The sequence below is a fragment of the Thalassophryne amazonica genome, chromosome 8 (assembly GCF_902500255.1).
Source record: "Thalassophryne amazonica chromosome 8, fThaAma1.1, whole genome shotgun sequence".
Lineage (NCBI taxonomy): Eukaryota > Metazoa > Chordata > Actinopteri > Batrachoidiformes > Batrachoididae > Thalassophryne > Thalassophryne amazonica.
Genome location: NC_047110.1, coordinates 82,053,470 through 82,079,409, shown reverse-complemented (window position 1 = coordinate 82,079,409; position 25,940 = coordinate 82,053,470). Strand labels below are relative to the sequence as shown.

The following is a 25,940-nucleotide window of genomic DNA, read 5'->3' as shown; positions in this document are numbered from 1 at the left end:
AGATCGGCGCTTTTGGCGCACACTCGAAGTCGCTGTCTGAATTTGCCTTTTTCTTTGTTTTTCTTGAGGATACCTGCTGGATTTTCCGTGAATGTGGAGGACGCAAAGAGATATATTCATAAAATAGAGATACCAGGTGGAAGATTTCACAATCAAAGCTGCTGGACATGAGACGTCGATGTCACAAAAGAGGGAATCATCATGTTAAAATCCGCACTGGGTTGTGAGGTGAAATCTAATCAGATTCAACAAGACTGGTGACTGTGAGGTCAATTTGACTCGGAGGAAAGTTAGAAAACGGAAAAGAGGAGAAAATCAAAAGAACTCCGCGTGGGTGACGCTCCAGTACGCAGTCAAATAATGAAGCGCTTTTGGGATGGATGTATGTGGAAATAGATCTCACGCGGGTTTCTGCGCTGCAGACTTGCTTTAAGATCAGGTAAAATCAGTGTTACTCACTTATAGGGGAACATCTGGGATGCGCAGATTAGTTTCCACAATGGCACTTGTGGGCGCGTACGCGTCCAGATTGATGAGTGTGGATTACGAGGCATTTTGAGATGTGTTTGACAAGAAAGTATCAGCACGGATTCTGCAAAATTGCCTGAGAATTATATGGATGGGGCTTTTTTCAATGCAGCTTTTTTTTTTTCTGTGTGGAGCGGAAGAAGTATCGTTCTTCGTCCAATCCAGATATCCTGCGGACCTCAGCGCCTCGGAGAACAAGTAAGTCAGTGTTTTTGGTTTTGAAGATATTCCCGGACTGTGGGTCCCGTTACTCAGTAACCCCCACCCCCCGCCCCGTTTCTGCTCGCTTTTGCTGTGCGCCCCAATGCTTCCCCCCCTCTTCCCTCGGTATTTCGTTTGAAAGATAAGGGAGAGATGCGCGCAATCGCCTGGCTTTGCGTAAACGCGCACGAAGCTTTACGAAGGAATCGGTTTATATTTAATATGAAGCAGATCTGTCGATGCATCACGTGGCTTTTTTTTCTTAACGCTGAACATGCACGTCACCCATCCATCAGTTTACGCATGCATTCACCTCCGTACGGCCAAAACTACATATAACCTCTGAAATGACTGTGAGTTCAGATTCACGACACAGATTTAATAATCTTGACCTGCATCTAAAAACTGTTGCACAAATGTGCAGTTATGGATCGTTTTTTTCCCCCTTCTCATGTTCTTCTTGTCCTTTGGCTGGTTCACACAGAAGACTGTTGTTCGCTCTTTGCCTGGGAGGGAGCTGTCCTCCTTATGTGGTGCTGAAACTGGAATCTATCACCGGAACAGACATTGATGTTGCAGTTCATGGCCGGAAAACCGCAGACACGTCTTGGCTGAATGTCAGCTTTTGGAAATATGTATGTAATGAAGCAACAGATGAGGTGTTTGACAGCGAAGAGCCCAAGCCATCTTTGAAAGCATAATCTTAAAAGCAAAATGCCAAATCAGTCTATAAAAAGGAGATACTTCAACATATCTATCTATCTATCTATCTATCTATCTATCTATCTATCTATCTATCTATCTATCTATCTATCTATCTATCTATCTATCTATCTATCTATCTATCTATCTATCTATCTATCTATCTATCTATCTATCTATCTATCTATCTATCTATCTATCTATCTATCTATCTATCTATCTATCTATCTATCTATCTATCTATCTATCTATCTATCTATCTATCTTTGACAAATCTGTCATATCTGTTTATCCATCTGTCCATCCATTCATCCATTACATTCTATCTGTCTGTCTGTCTGTCTGTCATCATTGACAAATCTGTCATATCTTTTTACCCATCTGTCCATCCATTCATCCACTACATTCTGTCTGTCTGTGACAAATCTGTCATCTATCTATCTATCTATCTATCTATCTATCTATCTATCTATCTATCTATCTATCTATCTATCTATCTATCTATCTATCTATCTATCTATCTATCTATCTATCTATCTATCTATCTATCTATCTATCTATCTATCTATCTATCTATCTATCTATCTATCTATCTATCTATCTATCTATCTATCTATCTATCTATCTATCTATCTATCTATCTATCTATCTATCTTTGACAAATCTGTCATATCTGTTTATCCATCTGTCCATCCATTCATCCATTACATTCTATCTGTCTGTCTGTCTGTCTGTCATCATTGACAAATCTGTCATATCTTTTTACCCATCTGTCCATCCATTCATCCACTACATTCTGTCTGTCTGTGACAAATCTGTCATCTATCTATCTATCTATCTATCTATCTATCTATCTATCTATCTATCTATCTATCTATCTATCTATCTATCTATCTATCTATCTATCTATCTATCTATCTATCTATCTATCTATCTATCTATCTATCTATCTATCTATCTATCTATCTATCTATCTATCTATCTATCTATCTATCTATCTATCTATCTATCTATCTATCTATCTATCATTGACAAATCTGTCATATATTTTTATCCATCTTTCCATCATCCATTTCTTACACTCTATCTGCCTCCTGTCTGTCTGTCTGTCTTCCAAGTTTGACTCTGACTAATCAGGATCACATTCTGGGATGAACAGTGTTATAGGAGAAAAATACATATCTGTCACATTGTTGAAGAACTAGTGTTGGTGGCGAAAGCATAAATAGAGGTGACTGTCAGTCTTCAGACAAAGAATGAATTGCATCCCTCACCTGTGAAGCACAGCAGAATTATTCACTCACTGAAAGAAAACCCTGCCTTATGATGGAGGGACATCACCTTGTGGAGACGAATTCGACTGCTCATTTTATGTCCTTGCTTTGTCAGATGGTTCAGCACCACAGAGCTGACATTTTGCACATCCTAGAGATTAGAATTGTTAGTTACATACTGGTTAAGAGTGACTGTCCATAATGAGAAAATTCCACCTACCCTTTAATACCTGTCGGACCCTGCAGACTTTATTTGGAGATGGATGTTGGTTGTATGTCTAACACGTCTGATCCAGTCAGGTTCAGGAGGAAATGGTTTTAAATATGATGGATTCACTTGAGGGAGGACTAAGATGGCGGGAGGGAGGAGTAAGATGGTGGAGGCACGAGGTAGCAGGTTTGCAACGCTCACAGAAAATGATGACCAGAACGTTGGTGAGCTGGAGATCTCCTTCAAAATTACACAGCTCATTGATAAAGCACTGATGCTCCAGTGCTTTATCAATGAGCTGTCCCAGTGAGCAAAAAGGAAAGTGACCAGTCCTTGATTGAGGACATTTTGAAAGGTGTTGTGGCAGTTACGCTGCCCTTGATTATGGATGCAGGTTGGAAGAATACATGCATGTGTGGCAACATGGGAAAGTTGAAGAAAGCTGTCAGGAGTACAGTGATGGGGGTGAAGGTCAAAGACATGGACATAAGTGTCAGCCACAGGCTGGAGAAACCACAGGCCGGTGGCAATGGCAGGGCATGACCGATCGTGGTCAGGTTTGTGCAGATAGACATTAAAATGATAATGATGAAAGACAAGCGGAACCTGAAAAGGAAGACCGACTTTGCGGCAGTCTATGTGGATGAGCAGCTAACACCACTCAGGGCCAAGCTACTTAATATTGTGAAAAGGGATGCCGATTCAGAGAGGACCTGGACAGTGGATGGCAAGATCTGCTGTGTGAGGAAAGGGGAACAGGGAGAAAGATCTACCTATTGTCCATGGAGGATCTCTTCACACAGCATGTTTGGGACAACATGGATGTGACCTCTTCATGGACTTCAAGGACCAGCAAGACCCCATCCACTATGATGGCAGCGATGAACCAGGAAGGGAAGAACCAGGACTGTAGGGACCCGGAACATTTAGAAGTGTGGCAACACTGCGAAGTAGACAGTGGTGACTCAGAGCAGGGAGCGGGAGGACAGTGGAGACGCGAGGAGAGGGAAGATGGCGTGGACTCGGAGCAGGGAACGGGCAGATGGCAGCAATACAGGGAAAACAACGGCAGCAGTGACTTACCCCTTCAACAGTAGCAACAGGGACCAAAGGAAGTGTTGTTTATTGATCATGATTATGTCAAACTCAAAGAATTAACATCTTTCAAACTCTTAGGGCTAAATGTTTGTTGCATTTTTAAGAAACTTGAATATGGTATTTTGCAAAATTACATTGAAGATTTTGATCTCATCTGTCTAAGTGAAACAAAAGCTAACACCTTCTCTTGTGAAAATCTTGTTGATTTTGACATTTTTTGTGCACCTAGAAAGGTTGATAATGGGCCCCTTGGTGGGACACATGGCCTCGCAATGGTGTAAAATGATCAAAAGTGAATGATCTGAATGTAATAATGTACTTTGGATGCTGATAGATGCTAATGTTTTGGGTCTTGAATTCATCATTGGTGCTGTCTACATCTCCCATAAAGGTTCTGTCTATTACAATAGTAATATTTTTGATGAAATCATAGAGGACTGCACAAATAAAACAGGCCAGAGCTGATGTTCCCATTTGTCTCATAGGTGACTTTAATGCAAGGACTGGTTTCATAGATGCCTTTCTAGAGCTGGAAGAAACAATAAGTAGCCAATTAGGTATCCCTTTGTCCCAGTACAGATATGTACAATCTGTATCAGAATGCTAAGTCATGTGGCAGTACAAAATTAATATACTGAATTGTTTGATTGTAATATACATAGGTGTCAGACAAGGTGAAAACCTGTGTCAAGGTGAAACCCTGTCTCAAGGTGAAACCCTGCTCTTTGCAATTTTCCTTAATGATTTTGAATACTCTATTAGCAGACATTATAAAGGTCTGTCATTCCTAGCAGACATATTTAGAACAAATTTAAATGGCGATGACACAAGAGATTATTTTTCAGGCTTATTGTTCTCCTGTATACTGATGATACGGTAGTCTTAGCTGAATCTGAAACAGAGCTTCAGAAGGCTCTAAACGCAACAGAGAGGTATTGTATTGATTGGAAGTTAACTGTGAATCCTGATAAAAGCAAAGTAGTAATCTTCTGACGAGGTAAGGTCAGGAAACGTTGTGATTTTAAGTTCAGTAACACTGTGCTAGAGGTAGTAGATGACTATCAACATTTCAATCAACATTTATTTATAGAGCGTTTTACAGCACCAACTGGTGTCCAAAGCACTTAACATTAAAAACACAGATTCACAAAAATAAAACACATATACAATAAAATTTTAAAACGGTACATAAAAACAGAACATGTCACCTCCCCACTAGGTGTTAAAAGCCAGTTTAAATAAATAAGTCTTTAACTTAGATTTAAAAACTGCTATGTCAGGAATAGTACGTAATTCAAGAGGTAGCTTGTTCCACAGTCTGGGGCCAGCTACCACAAAAGCATGATCACCCCAGCATTTGTATCTTGACCTCGGAACATCTAAGTAAAGCTGGCCACACGCCCATAATGTCCTACTGTAAGTGCGCAAAGCTAAAATTCCAGACAGGTAGGGAGGTGCAAGGCCATACATAGCTTTAAAAACAAACACTAAAATCTTAAAATCAATTCTAAAACGATATATATCTCGGTGTAACATTCACCTATAATAATCATTTTAAAAAGACCATTAAGAAGCAGGTGGGTCAGGCTAGGAAGGCTTTTCAGTATGTTAACCAAAACTTAGGTCTCTCCATCGAAATACAGCTGGAGCTGTTCAATCAGCTGGTTTTACCAATCTTATTGTACGGCTCAGTGGTGTGGGGATATGAAAACATCTCATTAATCGAGGCTTTTCACATCAAATTCCTGAAAAGTCTACTTAAGGTAAATAAAAATACTGCCAATTGTGCAGTGTATGGTGCGGTTGGTAGATTCAAGCTGATTAAAAAAAGGTTGAATGCAGGATGATAGAGTTTTGGTGTAGACTGCTGAATGGCAGCCAAAATAAATTATCTTTCATTGTGTTTGTTATTAAAGACAACATGAGAAAAGAGATTTCAAGTCCGGGTGGATTGTAAGGCTAAAACAAATATTAGATAATACAGGATTCTCATATTTGTGGAACTCTACCGGTGTGGTAAATGATAAATATGTCAAAGTTGCAATGGAACAGAGGTTATCTAATATGTTTAGGCAGAGTTGGCAAACTGAAGTATAGTATAATAACATTCTTTGTAAGAACTATAGGATATTTAAACATACACTTCAACTTGAAGTTATCTTCATAGCCTAGATGACAATACATGGTGCTATCTATCAAAATTCAGATGCTATTCACTAGCTATTTGAATGGAGGCATTTTAATGTAGGAAGAAATAAATACCTACCTACACATATCTGGTCGAGACCCAATGTGTACATGATGGACATGCTGTTTCATTGGGAAGACATTCTTATCCAGTGTAATCTTGCAAAATTTTGTAAAGAGATTGTGCTTACATTTAAATGTCCATAATATATATTTATTCATTATTGTTTGTTCAACACATACTTGTCTATGGTCAAGTTGATTGTGCCATTTCAATTTATTTTAATTTATTGTACATATATTGTGTTTCTCACTTACCCCAAGAAGGGTCTTATGGAAATTAATTTTACTTACTTACTTACTGGGAAGCTGCAGATGTTTTATTCATTGTTGCTGTGTTCAAGTGACAACAGCAGTATCCCCAGTGTGTCTTCATTAGGCATCCCCAAAGGTGGCAAACTGCCTCTGTGCAGGAATTGCAGAGGGACACAGTTCGCACTTCCTGCTACTCACACAAAGCCCGTCTTTAGCTGATAATGTTGCTGTCACAGACATCTGTTTTATGTCCAATTTCTCTCACCATTGTTATCTGACTTATCTATTGAAAATCTTTCCAAGCAGCCTGGTCAGAAAATTAATCAACTTGTCAGCTCGTAAAGGGCACGGCTACATTGTGGTGCCACATCTGTCCAGAGTGACACACATACACCAATATTTTTTTGTTTTTGTTTTTGTTACTCCTTTGACATTTTTCCCCCTTTCTGAGTTTGTGACACAGTTTAGATCAAGGCCAGCACTTTGTGCGATATAATAAAATCTTCATTTCTCAAATCGGATTAATCGCAGTAAAGCCTATCTTAGGACACCATTAATATTAATTTCTTTCACTGTTCCAGACTTGTATCAATAATGGAGCTGCTCTTCAATATTATCTGGGTACAAAATCTCTCAAGGGGGTTTCCTTTGATGTGAGAAGAAACAGCTAAAGTGATCCATTATCTCCTCTTTTACCTTTTGTATTTCAAAGTAGACAAGTGATGCAGGAAATCAGAGGTGTCTGCCCATATAGAAGATGGAAGTCCTTATTCCAGATGTAGAAAAAATCTGTGCATGAGGATGATATGGGCAGCATGGTTTGCAGGTGTAATCTGGTACAGAAACAATATAAAACTAGGACTGCGAGCAGTCATATACGGGCCCTCGTTCCGCGCAACTGCCTACCCAGGCCAGTGGGTGCCCTTGTGACCACATGTGGGCATGTGCATGCAGGGGCAACCACTCATCACACAGTTAAAATTTTAAACAAATCACACAATGCATCAAGGAGTTATGACATGTTGATTGTTCATCCACTAGGGGGCGCTCAGTGTACAAACAGAGGGGCTGGGTGTGTTCAGGGGCCAACCATCATCATACATGTGAAGTTTCAAGTCAATCAGGCAAAGCATGAAGGAGTTATCATGACTTGATGTACGTCTATGCAAGTCACACGTGTACCAATTTTCATCTCCCTACTCCAAAAAAACCCCTATGGGGAGGGGTTTTGGAAAGTTTTAAGGGGGCGCTATTGAGGCATTTTGCCCTGCCCATGGGCGATGCCCCTATGAATTGTAAGAGGTTGTCATGCTTGACGTGTGTTTCAATTTTCATGATGATATGACAAAATTAAAGCCGTCAAAAGGAAGAACGTAATTTCATGGCGAATGGGCAATATTCGGCACGCCGCCACACGGATGCCGTTACTCGTAACTTCACGGCGATCATGGCCTACGTTCACCAAGTTGTTCTGCATGTTTTAGAAGTGGAAGGAAGTTGATGGGGTTAAATATGTGACTTCAGTACCTGTTTAAGTATAATGTTCATATGGCGGCACCATAGCGGCCACACCCTTCGACATACAGAAAAGCTTTCGATAACTTTTGGTCAGTATCGTCTCTGGGTGATATGGAAGAAAGTTGAAGTGCATTGGACAAAATCCCTAGGAGGAGTTCGCTCAAATACAACAAGTAGAACTCACGCCAAAATGAGAATAAAATTCAAAATGGCCGACTTCCTGTTTGGAGTAGACCCATGGTGCAAGAGACTTTTTTGTACGTCTATGCAAGTCACACATGTGTACCAATTTTCATCTCCCTGCTCCAAAAAAAACCCCTAGGGGAGGGGGTTTTGAAAGTTTCAAGGGGGCGCTATTGAGGCATTTTGCCCCGCCCATGGGCGACGCCCCTATGAATTGTAAGGGGTTGTCGTGCTTGACCTGTGTATCAATTTTCATGATGATGTGACAAAATTAAAGCCGTCAAAAGGAAGAACGTAATGTCATGGTGAATGGGCAATATTCGGTACGCCGCCACATGGACACCGTTACTCGTAACTTCACGGCATTTATCGCCTATGTTCACCAATTTGTTCTGCATGTTTTAAAAGTGGAATGAAGTTGACTGGGTTAAGTATGTGACATCGGGACCTCTTAAAGTAAAAATAGGACATTTCCCGCCACCACCGGGGGGCGCTATGGCGCAGGTGGGAACTTAAGATATGTAGACGTTCAGGGCAGAGCCCTCATCATATCCAGCAAGTTTGAAGGATCTACGATGAAGTATGTGGGCGTGACAGCCGTTCGAAGTGAAATGGCGTGCTCCGAAAAGCTCGCCAAAGTTTGACGACCCCTAGCAGCCATGCCTTTTGACTTAATTAGAATCTTTTTATAACTTTTGATCACCATTGTGTTGTGATGATTTTGACCAAATTTGAAGTCGATCGGATGAAATCCCTAGGACGAGTTCGTTCAAATGTAAGTAGTGGAAATGGCCAAAAATGGCAAAAATTTGCTCAAAATCGAAACTTAAAATCAAAATGGCCGACTTCCTGTCGATATTTCACCATGACAGTAAGAGACTTTTTCGTGCGTCCTGGCATGGTAAATGTGTACCGAATTTCGTGAGGCTACGACGAAAAAAGCCCAATGCGGAGGGGTTTTTGAAAATTTCTAGGGGGCGCTATTTCACAATTTTTCTGCAACCATGTGCGAGGCCCCCAAAATATCGAATTTCGGATCCGGCCGGACGACTTTGGAATGTTTGGTGAGTTTTTGAGCATGGGAAGAGGCTGAAATTTCGATTTCAAGAGTGAGAATAATAATCAATCAATCAATCAATTTTTTTTTATATAGCGCCAAATCACAACAAACAGTTGCCCCAAGGCGCTTTATATTGTAAGGCAAGGCCATACAATAATTATGTAAAACCCCAACGGTCAAAAACGACCCCCTGTGAGCAAGCACTTGGCTACAGTGGGAAGGAAAAACTCCCTTTTAACAGGAAGAAACCTCCAGCAGAACCAGGCTCAGGGAGGTGCAGTCTTCTGCTGGGACTGGTTGGGGCTGAGGGAGAGAACCAGGAAAAAGACATGCTGTGGAGGGGAGCAGAGATCGATCACTAATGATTAAATGCAGAGTGGTGCATACAGAGCAAAAAGAGAAAGAAACAGTGCATCATGGGAACCCCCCAGCAGTCTACGTCTATAGCAGCATAACTAAGGGATGGTTCAGGGTCACCTGATCCAGCCCTAACTATAAGCTTTAGCAAAAAGGAAAGTTTTAAGCCTAATCTTAAAAGTAGAGAGGGTGTCTGTCTCCCTGATCTGAATTGGGAGCTGGTTCCACAGGAGAGGAGCCTGAAAGCTGAAGGCTCTGCCTCCCATTCTACTCTTACAAACCCTAGGAACTACAAGTAAGCCTGCAGTCTGAGAGCGAAGCGCTCTATTGGGGTGATATGGTACTACAAGGTCCCTAAGATAAGATGGGACCTGATTATTCAAAACCTTATAAGTAAGAAGAAGAATTTTAAATTCTATTCTAGAATTAACAGGAAGCCAATGAAGAGAGGCCAATATGGGTGAGATATGCTCTCTCCTTCTAGTCCCCGTCAGTACTCTAGCTGCAGCATTTTGCAATAATAATAATAATAATAACTAGGACTGCAAGCAGTCATATACGGGCCCGCTTTCCGCGCGACCGCCTACCCAGGCCAGTGGGTGCCCTTGTGACCACATGTGGGCATGTGCATGCAGGGGTAACCACTCATCACACAGTTAAAATTTTAAACAAATCACACAATGCATCAAGGAGTTATGACATGTTGATTGTTCATCCACTAGGGGGTGCTCAGTGTACAAACAGAGGGGCTGGGTGTGTTCAGGGGCCAACCGTCATCATACATGTGAAGTTTCAAGTCAATCAGGCAAAGCATGAAGGAGTTATCATGACTTGATGTTCTATGGCAAAGGGTCAAAATGGCGGCACCATAGCGGCCACACCCTTCAACATAGAGAAAAGCTTTCGATAACTTTTGGTCAGTATCATCTTTGGATGATATCAAAGAAATTTGAAGTGCATTGGACAAAATCCCTGGGAGGAGTTCGTTCAAATACAACATGTGGAAATCACACCAAAATGAGAAGAAAATTCAAAATGGCTGACTTCCTGTTTGGAGTAGACTCATGGTACAAGAGACTTTTTTGTACGTCTATGCAAGTCACACGTGTATCAATTTTCATCTCCCTACTCCAAAAAACCCCTATGGTGAGGGGTTTTTGAAAGTTTCATGGGGGCGCTGTTGAGGCATTTTGCCCCGCCCATGGGCGAAACCCCTATGAATTGTAAGAGGTTGTCGTGCTCGACCTGTGTATCAATTTTCATGATGACGTGACAAAATTAAAGCCGTCAAAAGGAAGAACGTAATTTCATGGCAAATGGTCAATATTCGGCACGCCGCCACATGGACGCCGTTACTCGTAACTTCACGGCGTTCATCGCCTACGTTCACCAATTTGTTCTGCATGTTTTAGAAGTGGAATGAAGTTGATTGGGTTAAGTATGTGACATCAGGACCTCTTAAAGTAAAAATAGGACCTTTCCCGCAACCACCGGGGGGTGCTATGGATGGTGCAGGTGGGAACTTAAGATATGTACACATTCAGGGCAGAGCCCTCATCATGTCCAGCAAGTTTGAAGGATCTACAATGAAGTATGTGGGCGTGACAGCCGTTCGAAATGAAATAGCGTACTCCGAAAAGCTCGCCAAAGTTTGACGACCCCTAGCAGCCATGCCTTTTGACTTAATTAGAATCTTTTGATCACCATTGTGTTGTGATGATTTTGACCCAATTTGAAGATGATCGGATGAAATTCCTAGGACGAGTTCATTCAAATGTGGCCAAAAATGGCAAAAATTTGCTCAAAATGGAAACTTAAAATCAAAATGGCCGACTTCCTGTCGATATTTCACCATGACAGTAAACACTTTTTCGTGCGTCCTGGCATGGTAAATATGTGTACCGAATTTCGTGAGGCTACGATGAAAAAAGCCCAATGCGGAGGGGTTTTTGAAAATTTCTAGGGGGCGCTATTTCGCAATTTTTGTGCGACCATGTGCGACACCCCCAAAATATCGAATTTTGGATCCGGCCGGACGACTTTGGAAAGTTTGAGTTTTTGAGCATGGGAAGAGGCCAAAATTTCGATTTCAAAAGTGGCAATAATAATAATAATAATAATAAACAGCGCAATTACAATAGGGTCCTCGTAGGACGTTGCCTACTCGGGCCCTAATAAAGTAGATATTGAAAAGGAGTTTAAATTTAATCTGTGATCTATAATCAGTGTGGTGCTGCTACAGTATCTTCCTACACTGTGTAAAGTCTATGTCTAACTCCAACTTTCAGAGGAAGTCAGAGGTTACATGATCACCATGTCTGTCTATTTTGAAGTATATTGTAATGGACAATTTTGGGAATTCTTTGGGGAAATGGTTGTGGCAGATTGGTTGTGTGGCCATTGGCACTCGTACCTGATAGCATGAAGATTAAGTTTTCACTTCCACCAAACCCAAGTTGTGTTTTTGCGTTGGTGGAGATTCCTTCTACCATCAAAGTACATAGTGCCTCTTTGATTCATCTTTCAACAAGGACTGGGGTAATATTTGCTTTTGAGTCACTGTAAAAAGATTTGGATACCAGTGCTGTGCTAACAAGCTGGCCCCAATGAGTTGCAATGTGCAACTGGAAACATCCACTCCTCAGTCTAATCAAGTCACTGGATGATGAGACATTGGCTGTATTCTGCTGATGACAATGAATATGTTACTTTTATCTGTTTCTTGAGCAATTAAAGCTTCTTAAGAGCTGTGTCTGTGTTTGGAATGGTCCTGGATTAAGACTAAGATTCAGGCCTTCAAGGACTTGGTGTTGTGTGGGCCGCTGAAGAGGAGGTACTGCTGGCCCACCACCACCAGAGGGCACCCTGCCTGGAGTGCGGGCTCCAGGCACCAGAGGGCGCTGCCATCTCACAGGAGCAGCCGGGGTGACAGCTGTCACCTACGACAGCTGTTACCAATCATCTGATCCGCAGCGGTATATCTGCAAGACGTCATCTCCACTTCTCTGCCGAGATATCGCTCTACCAAGGAGGTAACGATCTCAGCTGACTGTGTTGATTCTCTGACAGGAATATCTATTGCTTGTGTGTTTTGGACAGCAGATATTCTGTTTCTTTTTTCGACGAGAGGTGGAGGTGGTTTTCCCACCATACGTGTTGCTGGGTGCACACGCACCCACATCTAACTGTTTTTGTTCCTCGCCAGCAGTACCAGATCCGACAAGCGGAGGCAGTGGCCACCTGGGTGTTCGGGACTTGGCGGCTCCAGTATTCCCGGGGTTCGGTGGCGGAGGAAATCGTGTGGTTCCGGTTCTGCTTTGGACGGACGTCTCTTATCTTTGAGCCTGCCCACACGTCACCCTTGTAGTTGACTGACTGTTAAATTTCACATTCGCCGTGTTGGTTGTGTTTTTTCACAACAGTAAAGTGTTGTTATTTGACTTCCTTCATTGTCCGTTCATTTGCGCCCCCTGTTGTGGGTCCGTGTTCCTACACTTTCACAACACTTGGCTTGGTTGTCAGAAGTGTAAATGTATACAGCGAAAAGTCCACCATTGTGTTGGATTTTTTTTTTTTTTTATTCAGTGTAAGGGGATTGTATAATACCTTGAACAAAATTAGGATATTGAATAGATGTGGTGTGATTTCCTGGATATTGCTTATATGGATGACTGTCTAAAATGTATCTGAATTTGGTTAAGTTCTTTAAGATTTAGAGACATTCACTTATCTCTGCAGTGATATTCGCGTCTTTGGGTTTTCTGCCTTACATTGGGAGATGCCTGGGAAGAGCTTGTGGAGTAATGAATTTGCTGTTCATAGGTGGATGGTGATACTGATATTTTTTGAAGTAGAATGAAGATCCACCCATTTTTGGTCCTGATGCTTACTGCCTTACTGTATGGTTGTGAGACATAGATGATAACCAGTAACGTAAGGCAATAACTGGATATCTTTGGTACTAATTCTCTTAGGAAGATCCTTGGGTAGCACTGCAATGACTTTGTGTCAAATCAATGGTTACTTCATTTGTTGAGGAGTCCCACTTGCACTGTGAGGAAATGTAAGCTATGACATTTTGTCCATGTACTATGTTTCTCTGGACATGATCCATCACACGTCTCTAAGTGTTGATGACATTAGCAGCTATAGAAGGCTAAGAGTTTGCCCATGTTTATCCTGGCAGCAACATGATGATTCCTATCGAGAAATCAAGTGTAGTGTCAGTTCTACCAGAATACTCAGGACTTAGTGTCTTTCACAATTCTCTACAGCTGCACAGATAATCACAAACAGATGCCATAATCACCACCAGAACCCAATAACATGCAGGCGTGTCCAGACATACCTGTGTGTTATTGCTTTTAGAGTCCTTTAAAAGCTTCCCCGTCTTCCTGACCTGGGGATCGGTTCCATCCACTGCCTGTTCTATCTGCAGGATTAAAAGTCATCTTGGCTCATCCCACCCCCAAAATGGGGATTGAGGCCAATTTGATTTGGCCTCAGTTTGTTTTTATTATTCTTTTATTGAAAGTCTTTTAACATTTTCTTTTATCTGCTGGTTTCATGGATTATCAATAAAGGACAGAAACTGCCTTAACCGGATTGTAACAGTCTGCTCCAAGATTATTGGAGTACAGCTGAGGGACCTGAGCTCTCTCTGGGAGAAACGTATGGTCCACAAAGCCAGAGGAATCATTGATCAGCTTGGACACATTCTCTCCTCTGACTTTTCTCTCATGTCCTCTGGGTGGCGCTGTTATGCATCCCCAAGGAAAACTAACACATACTCCAACTCATTTATTCTGTCAGCTATCAGACTCAGCCTATTAAATCCTGGGTAGTAGGCTGAGACTGATTGTGGCCTGTGCTGAATTTGGAGTTGGAGGGTTTTTTCTTCTTCTTCTTTTTATGATGATTATTATTCTTATCTCTTAATGCATCTTGGTCATTTTACAGTCAAACGTATTGTTTTTATTTATTGCTGATCCTGTTAATTTGTGGGTACTGATGGGTGAGTGCAATTGTTTGCATGCTGCTATGGAAGTCTTGTACTTATTTTGTTTGTTCCCTAATTAGTTAGACGGTTCAGTAAGGTGGGTAACTGTGAACTGAATTGCCCCTTGGGGATTAATAAAGTTATCTGATTCTAATTCTGATCCACCTCTGTAATACATATTTTCCTTTAACTCATTGAGTCTTCTGGTAACAATGGGGATGAACCAGTTCTCTGCCTGCCTGGGTGGTTGACATCCAAGACCCAAGGCAGTTCAGTGGTAGATGTGGCAATATGTGGTACCAGCGCATGCTCAAACACTTTGAGTTTAACAATTAAAGTTGTTTTTTTTTTTTTTCTGTCAGCAAGCTGTCTTATGACATTACAGGCATCAAAGATGTATAGTTATCTAAGTAACAATGTTGCTGGTGTCTGTGTGCACACCGAGTGTGATTCAGTTGTTTGAAATAGCATTGGTTAATGTCAACATCAATGTGCCCATATCACTGACACATTGACACAAGTATTCACAGAGCTTAACTTTTTCCACATTTTGTCACATTACAGCCTTATTCCAGAAGAGTAAAATTCATTTTTTTTTCTCTCAAGAATCCCACTTACAACAGCCCATAATGTCAACTTTTTTTTCAAATTTATAAAAAATAAATCATGTGTACATACGCCCTTTGCTCAGTACTTTGTTGATGCACCTTTTTGGGCAGAAATTACAGCCTCAAGTCTTCTTTAATATGATATCACCAGCTTGGTACACCTGTCTTTGGGCAGTTTTGCCCATTCCTCTTTGCAGCACCTCTCAAGCTCCATCAGGTTGGATATGGAGCATTGGTGTACAGACATTTTCAGATCTCTCCAGAGATGTTCAATCAGATTCAGGTTTGGGCTCTAGCTGGGCCACTCAAGGACATTCACAGAGTCGTCCTGAAGTCACTCCTTTTATATATTGGCTGTGAGTTTAGGGTCATTGTCTGCTGAAAAATGAACCGTCACCCTAGTCAGAGGTCAAGAGCGCTCTGGAGCAGGTTTCCATCCAGGATGTCTCTGCACATTGCTGCATTCATCTTTTCCTCAGTCTTGACTAGTCTCCCAGTTCATGCCAATGAAAAACATCCCCACACCATGATGCTGCCACCACCATACTTCACTGTAGGGATGGTTTCTGGGTTCCTCCAAACATGACATCTGGCATTCATGCCATAGAGTTTAATCTTTGTCCCATTAGACCACAGAATTTTGTTTCTCATGGTCTGAGAGTCCTTCAGGTGCCTTTTAGTAAACTCCAGGTGGGCTGCTATGAGCCTTTTACTGAGGAGTGGCTTCTGTCTGGCCACTCTACCATATAGGCCTGATTGGTGGATTTTTGCAGAGATGGTTGTCCTTCTGGAAGGCTCTCCTCTCTCCACAGAGAAATGCTGGAGCTCTGACAGCGTGACCTTCGTGTTCTTGGTCACCTCCCTGACTAAGGCCCTTCTCCGCCAAATGCTCAGTTTAGACGGGCTGCCAGCTCTAGGAAGAGTCCTGGTGGATACGAACTTCTTCCATTTACGTATGATGGAGGCCACTTTGCTCATTGGGATCTTCAAAGCAGCAGAAATGTTTCTGTACCCTTCCCCAGATTTGTGCCTCCAGACAATCTTGTTTCAGAGGTCTACAGACAATTCATTTGACTTCATGCTTTGTTTGTTCTCTGACATGCACTGTCAACTGTGGGACCTTATATGTAGGCAGGTGTGTGGCTTTCCAATTCATGTCCAATCAACTGAGTTTACCCCAGGTGGACTCGAATGAAACTGTAAAAACATCTCAAGGATGATCAGTGGAATCAGAATGCACCAGAGTTAAATTTTGAGCTTCACGGCAAAGGGTGTGGATAGTAGGTCTTAGTTTTTTGTTTTGCAACAATTTTTTCACATTGTCATTATGGGGTATTGTGTGTGGAATTTTGAGGAAAAAATTAATTTCATCCATTTTGGGCTGCATCATAACAAAATTTGGAAAAAGTGAACCACTGTGAATACTTTCCAGATAGAATGTAATTGCTCAGCTGATGGAGGGGAAACTCATTCATCTCCTGGAGAATTTAGATCAAATTTGTCAGTCATCCATTAAAAGCTGTGCCTGTGTATACTTCAATTTTGTCAATTTTCTAAAATAATACACTTATTTCTCAGTGAAAGTCCAGATTTCTGGAATTCCACTTTATTCTTATTTGACGCATCCCCTTAAAATTGTCTCATGTAGCTTCACACTTAAGCTACATGCTTAATTTTCATTTTGGTCTCAGTAGGGCACTTAAAGTTAATGGAGATTCAACAAAATAAATCCTATTAGATGTACATCCTTAAAATTTGCCCACAGCCAGTGCATACCACATATTACTCCAAGATTATTTAATTCACACAAAATCTGCAGTACCAGTGACGAAAATTATATAAAGGCTTGGTTAAATGTGTTTGCAGGATGTTTCAGCACAGCTAAGTGCACATTTGTACATCAAGAGTGTAACATTGTAATGGTCTTCTGCATTTGCAGCAGTCATCAAAACAAGCCAATCTGAAAGAATTTTAAAATATATATTAAAAAAGTTATAATGTGATTCTTGACTTGATGTTATAACTACCTTACAATCAGATATCATGACTGCGATTGAATATATATATATATTTATGGCGTAAACGTGTCAACTTGTTACATTATATCTTTGTAAAAAAGTGCTGCTTCAACATGCAAATGGAAACCTACAACATATTCTCCATTAACAAAATGGATATTGTTCCATTTCCGCTCTCCTGAAGTAAAGGATCATCCAAGGCTGTACGTTCCTTACTGCTGCAATGCTATTAACCAGTTGTAAGCAATCATCCTGGGCACAGCGCACAAGCACCAACATGGACGTTATGTACAGTAACTCCGCTCGTTATTTGTCTCTTCCAGCAAGTCCGTCTAAATGTTCTTTCGATGGCGAGAACAGCTGAGCAGCCAGACAGCTGCAGCGCATTCCGCCAGTCGATGGATTAATCAATCTGTGTTCCTGCTCAGCCCATCCATCTCAGGGAATAATCTGGGAGACATCATGAAAGTGCCATTCTGTCATTCTAGAGGCCAAGGGAGCACTGCTGCTTCTTCTGTCCTTGTTGGTACTCTCATCATGGCTCCAGGAGTTAATTAAATGGAGAACAGATGAGTGTATCATGGCAACACTAAAGTATTTAGTTTTTTGCCATTTTCCAATATCTTGAAATATTGTTTTTACTGTTAGTGGTGTTCCCATTTTCACAGTGTTTAACACAATGCATGCCAAATTGTATTTGTTGCATGGACAGGGTGTTTGGTAGGGTTGTGGAAACCAGCAGCTTAGGTTCCTTTGTTAATGACGGAAGGTTTATTGCCATGACATCACAGACAATGCTGTAATTTTGGCAGAATCAGTGGCTACCCTGGTTGCAGCACTTGAAAAACTGTGTGAGGAGCTGGAGTTTCTGGGTGCGCATTGGGTTCTTTTCCTTTGAGATTGAAAGACACCTGGGAAGACTTTAATTTGTCATGAGATTGTTAGACAGAGGTGTTTGGTGATGCCGTTACCATTGTATGGGAACAAAGGTCCAATTCTTTAGGGTCCCGGTGCTTTCTGTGCTTCTGTAACAGTAGCACTACACAACAAGAACACAACAAAACACCTCAACTTCTGAAAAAGTGCCACTAATCTTAAACAGCTTTTTCTGTACAATCAAATGTATTTGTTTTCTGGAGATGTGCATATAAAATTTAAATATACTGTTAACCACAAACTCTGTCATTGTCACTGCAATCTCTCGTCCCTCATCATGGTGAGGAGAAATGCCTCTTGATTGATTCCCGGATGGGATGGTAGATGCAGAGATCAATCAGGCCCACCTATATCTAGGTTTGATCGAGAGATATCTGTGCATGGATTTGTTCAATGTGATGGTGACATTGCATATCGACAAACACACAGTCCTTGACAGTTCCTTAGCCTGGTCCTTTGGCTGGGAAATCCCAGAGAATCAGGGTCTGATGCTTTCATCAGCCTTTACAGCTACTGGGTGAGAAGCCATCACCTCCTTTCCTGATCTCCTGTTGAGGGTTTCTTGTTTCAACAAAGTCCCTTTTAGCCATCCTCAGGGTTTCTGTTGGGGCTTTCATGGTTACCATAGTGACAAAGGAACACACAAGGTCCCCACCATATTTCACCCCAACAGGCAATCCCCTACTTGAGCCGTTACCCAGGTGTCAAGATGTGAAAGGGTTGAATTTTGACACCCAAACCACTAAATAAACAAGAATAATAAGAAAAAAGAATCAGAGCCTTTACTACTTCTTTTTCTTTCAGCTGTTCCTGTTAGGGGTCGCCACAGCAGATCAATTGTTTCCATCTCACCCTGTCCTCTGAATCCTCCTCTGTCACACCAACCACCTGCATGTCCTCCCTCAGCACATCCATAATCCTCCTCTTTGGCCTCCGTCTTCTCCTCCTGCCTGGTGGCTCCATCCTCAGCATCCTTCTCCCTATATACCCCGGGTCCCTTGTCTGTACATGTCCAAACCAACTTAGTCTCGCCTCTCTGGCTTTGTCTCCAAACCATTCCACCTGAGCTGTCCCACTGATATATTCATTCCTAATCTTGTCCATTCTCATCACTCCCAAAGAGAATCAACATCTTAACCTCTGCCACCTCCAGCTCTGCCTCCTGTCTTTTTGTTAGTGCCACCATCTCTAAGCCATACAACATTGAGTTTTCCTTTTCTCCCACTGTTTGCAGGCACGTTCTCCTCCTCTTCTTCATTTTCACCCAGCAGTAGCCCAATTTCCACTGGCACCCTGTTGGGCAACAGCACTGGTGGCGAACGTTGTTAACCTGGGTCTTGACCGATCTGGTATTGGAATTGTCTGCATGATTGGGTTGGCTTGTTTTATGCCGGATGCCCTTCCTGACACAACCCTCCTCATTTATCCGGGCTTGGGACCAGCACTCAGAATGTACTGACTGCACACTTAATATATCACTTTTTTTTTTTTTTTTTACTTTAACCCACTTGCAAAGCACAATATATTAAAGAAGAAGAAATTATATTTGTACAGTTTATGAGAACAAAAATTACAATAATTTTGGTTTTGAGTAGTTTATACTTGATTTGATTCTAAACAGACTGTTGTTGAAGAAGAAAGAAAATACGTAAAGATTTGAAAGAGTTATGTGTTTAAAATAACAAATTACATGGTCCTATATAAAACGTTTGTGCCTGTGCTTTATCACAGCTATTGCTTAGCTATAAGTATTTTAGGGTATCAAAGAAAAGCTCTGACTTTGGCTTGTGCCTGTTCTCTAAACAGGAGTGAAAATAAATATAATGAGAAACTAAAAATCCAGATGTGTCATTGTGAAGGTAACCTAACATCCACATCATTGCTACAGTTTTTAAAGTGTGTGTTTAAAACCATTTTATTGTCATTATGTCTAATTAGGAGGTTCTTTTGAAACAGTGCTGACGCAAAATAGATTACATGTTCAACAAACCAGGATAAAACAGAGTGAGCTATTGGCTTGCTGTGTTGTGTGGGCCGCCAGAAGAGGTACTGCTGGCCCACCACCAAAGGGCGCCCTGCCTGAAGTGCGGGCTTCAGGCACGAGAGGGCGCTGCCGCCACGGACACAGCCGGGAGTGACAGCTGTCACTCATTAATTCCTGACAGCTGTCACACATTCTTCATCATCACACTCCATAAAGACCAGACGTCATCTCCACCTCGTTGCCGAGATATCGTACTTCATTGTAGGTAATATCCTCAGCCTTTTTGTGTTTATCTGTAATCTGTACATTGTGAGTGTTTGCAGGCGTACCGGTCCCTTGTTTTGTGGAAGCTGAGTGAGTGCAGGACGGCACTCTTTTTCTCTGAGGGATCACTGCAAACACATCAGCATATTGAGTGAGAGGTGGAGGTGGCATTCCCACCGCTGTTGTTACTGGGTGTACACACACCCACACTTGACTGTCTTTGTTCTCGCCAGCAGTACCAGATCCGACAGTCGGGGACGGTGATCACCTGGGAATTCGGGACTTGGCGGCTCCAGTATTCTCTGGGTTCGGTGGCGGAGGAAATCGTGTGGTTCCGGTTCATCTCATGACAGACGTCTTCTATCCTCGAGCCTGCCCACACGTCACCTTTGTGATTTGACTGTAATTATATTCTGAGATTGTCTGTATATTCGTTGTGCACGTTTCACAACATTAAATTGTTACTTTTTGGCTCATCTATTGGCCGTTCATTTGCGCCCCCTGTTGTGGGTCCGTGTCACTACACTTTCACAACATGCTGCTAATGTTTAACACCTGTACTTAGGATAATAACATGGTGCTGTGTAATTAAGCAGGTTGATTTTCATTATTGTGGGAAAAGCAGATCATAAATGTAGAGCGCAACTGAAGAGATTCTATGAAGTAAGTCTTTTACAGTTTGGGCAAACATCAAGCTTTTGCTCTGTAATGAAGCTGTGTGAAACTTTTGACCATTGAAACTCACTAATTACACGTTAGACAAATATAGCAGTATAGAGTGCTGACGCTGCAAAGGCGAAGAAATAAATCTTCAATTCACGAATTTCAAGCAATACTATAAACCTTCCAATTTAAACACAGGTAAAAATAAGCTGTTTGAATAATTCTACTTCTAGCTAATGGGTTTTATATCTATGATGTCATACTAGCTTACACAAGTAAAATATATGCATTTTCAGAATAAAATAAAGTCTTGATCAGAATTACTGTCACTGATGACATGGTTCAAGTACTGAGTTACATTTTACTGACATAGAAGCCAAAAAATAAACTCTTATAACACAATAAAAATACTGTTTCTAGCTGAACTAAATACTTATCAATATATAATCGAAAGGATTAATACAAAATCTTTATCCAAAAAAAAAAAGTTATGTGAACTTAACTGAAGCTACTTGTATATCTAACCTTGGCAGTAACTAAGTTTTACAGACCTATGAGACAGCAGTCTCACCATAGGTTGCTTAAAATAAATGCATCAAAACATATGAACTTATGTTCTTGAAATTCTACAATATTCTTAACATTTTAGTCCTGTCTCAGCTCAGACAGTGCCATATGGTAAAGGTGCAATGTATTTTCATTGCGAGAAGCTGCATCAACTCTATTCTCAACTAGGAGATCAACATTTGAAGACCTAATCCTGCTGAAGGTTCCATTTCGATACCGCTGCACAATGACAGTATCATTGGTTGACAAACCTTTTGGGTGCCTATATAAACAGAAAATGTATAACAGGGCAAAATAGGTGGCACTGTCCGAAATTTTCAACTTAAAAAAAACAGCAATTACACATGATTTTCACCATATATTAGTACTTTTTTTAATAACAACATATTTTCATGACTACAGAAAGGTTATAGATCAAAAGCCAACTATTTTCTGCTAATAATGCCACAAAAATGAAACAGATATCTAAAAAATTGGTTTCCCATGTCAGTAAAATGTAACTCAGTGCTTGAAGCTTGTACTTTAAATACAGAATTTAAAATGCAAATGAGCTAATATTGTGTAATGAGATAAAAAAAAAAAAAATCTTATCTTTTAAAGAGATCTGTAAGAACAAGAAATAATATTTTCTATCCTGTGGAACAGGTAGCACGGAAGTTGGACTTCCATATACCTTATAAAGAGGAAGGAAGTCCAAGTTCTAGATGGCTCTTGGGGCCCATTGGTAACTGTGTTTATCCCCGGATTCTATAGAGTGAAGTGGGTGACTATCTACAACTCCCTGTCAATAGCACTGCAGTTCAGTGCATGTTACTACCCCAGCCAAGGCTGGTACTAAAGACACAGACAGGTCACATGACCAGGACTTAACCCAAGCCCACATATTGGAAGCCCAAATCTGTATCCACTGAGCTAATTGCTCAACACTCCAGAATTTGATTGCAGCTGTGTGCTTCATGTGATCTTCTCATGCAGACGACTTCATCTACATTGTCACACTGTCCACCCAGATGGAGTTGGGTGCTTGGGACATTTGGTGGCATGGGGTGTGCATGAAGAGGGATATATTGTAAGTCACACAGGCAAGTAACACAGACAAGAATGTCTGTTTGTCTGTTTAAATAGCATGTACATATCTTCACTTATTTATATACTCACATTTTTCACTTGGCCTACTAAGTTAGTTATTTACGAGTCATAGGTGGTGGCTTCTTTTCATCATTTCTTATTCTCCAACTCAGTTGCAGAGTGGCACCCCTAAACTCATTGTATGTGTACAAGGACAATTATTATACAACTATTCTATTCTCCCAATATTCCATTCAGGGGATCTTATCATCAAGACTAGTCAGTTCAATCAATGGCTGTGCCAACTTGTGCAGAATATCTTCTTGTGCTATCTTTGTAAATTAATACCTACCATATTAGCACCTGCTGCTAATGTCACCTCATGTAAAAGTTTACATGAGGTGTGAAGCTGCTGAATTACAGATTCAGCAGCTGAAAACTGAAGCCTGGCCACTAAAGGCACATCTGAAGAGGTGCGTCTTCCTCTTGTCCTTTGTACATGATAGGGGAATTTAGACTAAACTGAGCCTGGTGCTCTAAACAGTCAAAGTTATAAACATGAACTGGAGAAATGCTCTTCAAACAGGTTTTTAGCAGTTGCATAGCAACAGAGCCACTGCTAGTTCATCCCATTGCAGCTTATGAGCTGCTAGCTAAAGTACAGGTTGTGAGTGGACATGAGCCCTCAGTGACAAAACAGATAAAAGCCCACAGTAAACGCTGTAGGCACCTTTTAAAAATTACTGACTGCGGGTATGCGGGACGTGAGCCTTTTCACAAAGGGATTTTCTGCACATGAAACCTGCTAACCAGTTTAGTCACTAAGTCAAAGCTGTGCTATCACAGCCACATGGCTTTGCAGGCAGTCCTACTATCTCTCAGCATCCCCAGAATTATTCTTTGTTTTACAAATCAAGAAAATTCCAGAAAAATCTTCACCACTTGCACTTCTTATATTTATTTCATGCTGTGTTTTATCTAAAACAAATTAGGCGGGTTATCAGTGTGGCACAGAATAGGTTTTGTCCCCTGCTCAAATAAAGCAGATATCATGTTTCATTAGAAGACATTCATTTTACAACAACTAAATGCAATTAAAGGAGAATTTTAACACAACACAGGTTGTGGCCAAGTGGTTAGTGCGCTTGGTTTCAGTTCGGAAGGTTCCTGGTTCAAAGCTCATCCTTAGGCTGCTCCCTTGTTTTCACTCAAGGTTTCCACAGCAGATCCAAGGAGGACATGCATGTTATATTGGCACAAGTTCTATGCCGGATGACCTTCCTGACTCAACTCCACATTAGGTGGAGACCTTCCACGCTGAAACAAAGCACACTAACCACTTTACAACCACCCCCATGTATTATACACCAGTAATTACAATAACTGTTGGAACCTCGATTACAGGATAAGTTTCAGAAGAAACATTTATTAGGTTTTATATAACAGCTGAGTGGATCCTTGTCATTTGAATGGTAACTTGTATGTCACATGACATGGATTATTCGTACCATTTGCCGTTGTGTTTCACTGGCCGTGGAATAGTTCTTTTTTAGCGTGCAGTTTTGGTGCTATATGAAATGTGCCATTGCATGCCCCGACATGCTCACACTACCGGGGGTGTCATTTAGCTAAACATGGCAGAGTTTGTTTTGCTGATGGACAATGATTTGAAGGAGCTAATTCTTCTAACACAACAAAAGAAATCCATTACACTGTAAGCCGTCTGGAGGCACGAAGAGCTGTTAAGATGAAGAGGATGAAGTTAGTATGCAAAGATGGACAAATTTCTGACATGATTTTTCAATGGAGTGAGGAAAACAGACAGTAGTCTGTACACAAATCAGTACACGGCATCACGGACTATTGAGAACAATTTTGGACTCCTATTTAAAGTTTGTGTGGGACTGTTAAGCACCAGTGTAACACCAAAATGTAAGTCCCTTATCTGTTGTTTATAATTTAATAAAATATCAAATGACAAGGATCTATTTTAGTTGTTATATAAAACAAATAATGAATGTTTTTTCCATTCTTTCAATGGAACAAATATCTCAACAATTTTGAACTCCTATTTAAAGTTTGTGTTCAGTTGTTAAGCACCAGTAGAACACCAAAATGTGAGTGTCTTTTCTGTTGTTTATACAAGTTAATAAAATATCAAATGACAAGGATCTATTTTCGCCATTATATAAAACAAATAATGTTTTTCCATTCTTTCAGTGGAACAAATATTTCAACAATTTTGAACTCCTATTTAAAGTTTGTGTTGGATTGTTAAGCACCAGTGGAACACCAAAATGTAAGTCCCTTATCTGTTGTTTATAATTTAATAAAATATCAAATGACAAGGATCTATTTTAGCCATTATATAAAACAAATAATGACTTTTTTTCCCATTCTTTCAATGGAGCAAATATTTCAACAATTTTGAACTCCTATTTAAAGTTTGTGTTGGATTGTTAAGCACAAGTGGAACACCAAAATGTAAGTCTCTTTTCTGTTGTTTATACAATAAGTTAATAAAATATCAAATGATAAGGATCTATTTTCACCATTATATAAAACAAATAATGAATGTTTTTCCATTCTTTCAATGGAACAAATATTTCCAGAGGGAAAAGATGGAACATACCATTCAGCGAGTACAATCTTTTACCTCAGGAAATATTTATTCCATTGAAAGAATAGAACAGAATAGCCTTTATTGTCATTGTACAAGTGATACAATGAAATTGCAGGAGACTCATCACAGTGGCATAGCAACACACACACACATACCCATCGCGCAAAACACACATACACATAATACAATAATACATGCACACACCCACACACACATAATACAATAATAACAATCACAAATAAATAATACAGCCTTAACTGTCAAATGCATGATTAGATATAGTGAAACTAATAGGTTAAAAAACATTATTGCACAGTCCCTATTCTATATTATAATATATATTCTATATAATATATTACAAAGACTGGAAAAACATTCATTTGTTGATTTATTCCTTTATTGAATTTGCTATATTGTTGTAACCTTCACATAATAAAGTGGCCTGGAAACAGATTTGACATCATATGAATGTGTATTAAACTCATGGGTGATTCCTAATTTTCTGGTTTATTCTAGTGTGTGTGTGGTTGTGCATGTGCCCTCCTGCACCAGTGCCTTCTACAGGCCCAGGGGTGC

At 40.7% G+C, this 25,940-nt stretch overlaps 1 protein-coding gene across 1 annotated transcript in view; it reads left to right on the top strand.

Moving 5' to 3' along the window:
- Positions 1 to 526: 526 nt before the first annotated feature.
- Positions 527 to 25,940, top strand: part of lrrc4ca (leucine rich repeat containing 4C, genome duplicate a) — a 277,137-nt gene continuing 251,723 nt past the window's right edge. Inside the window, exon 1 of the mRNA XM_034176837.1 lies at positions 527 to 726. The gene's annotated coding sequence lies outside the window, so the exon portion shown is untranslated. The remainder of the gene's footprint in view (positions 727 to 25,940) is intronic.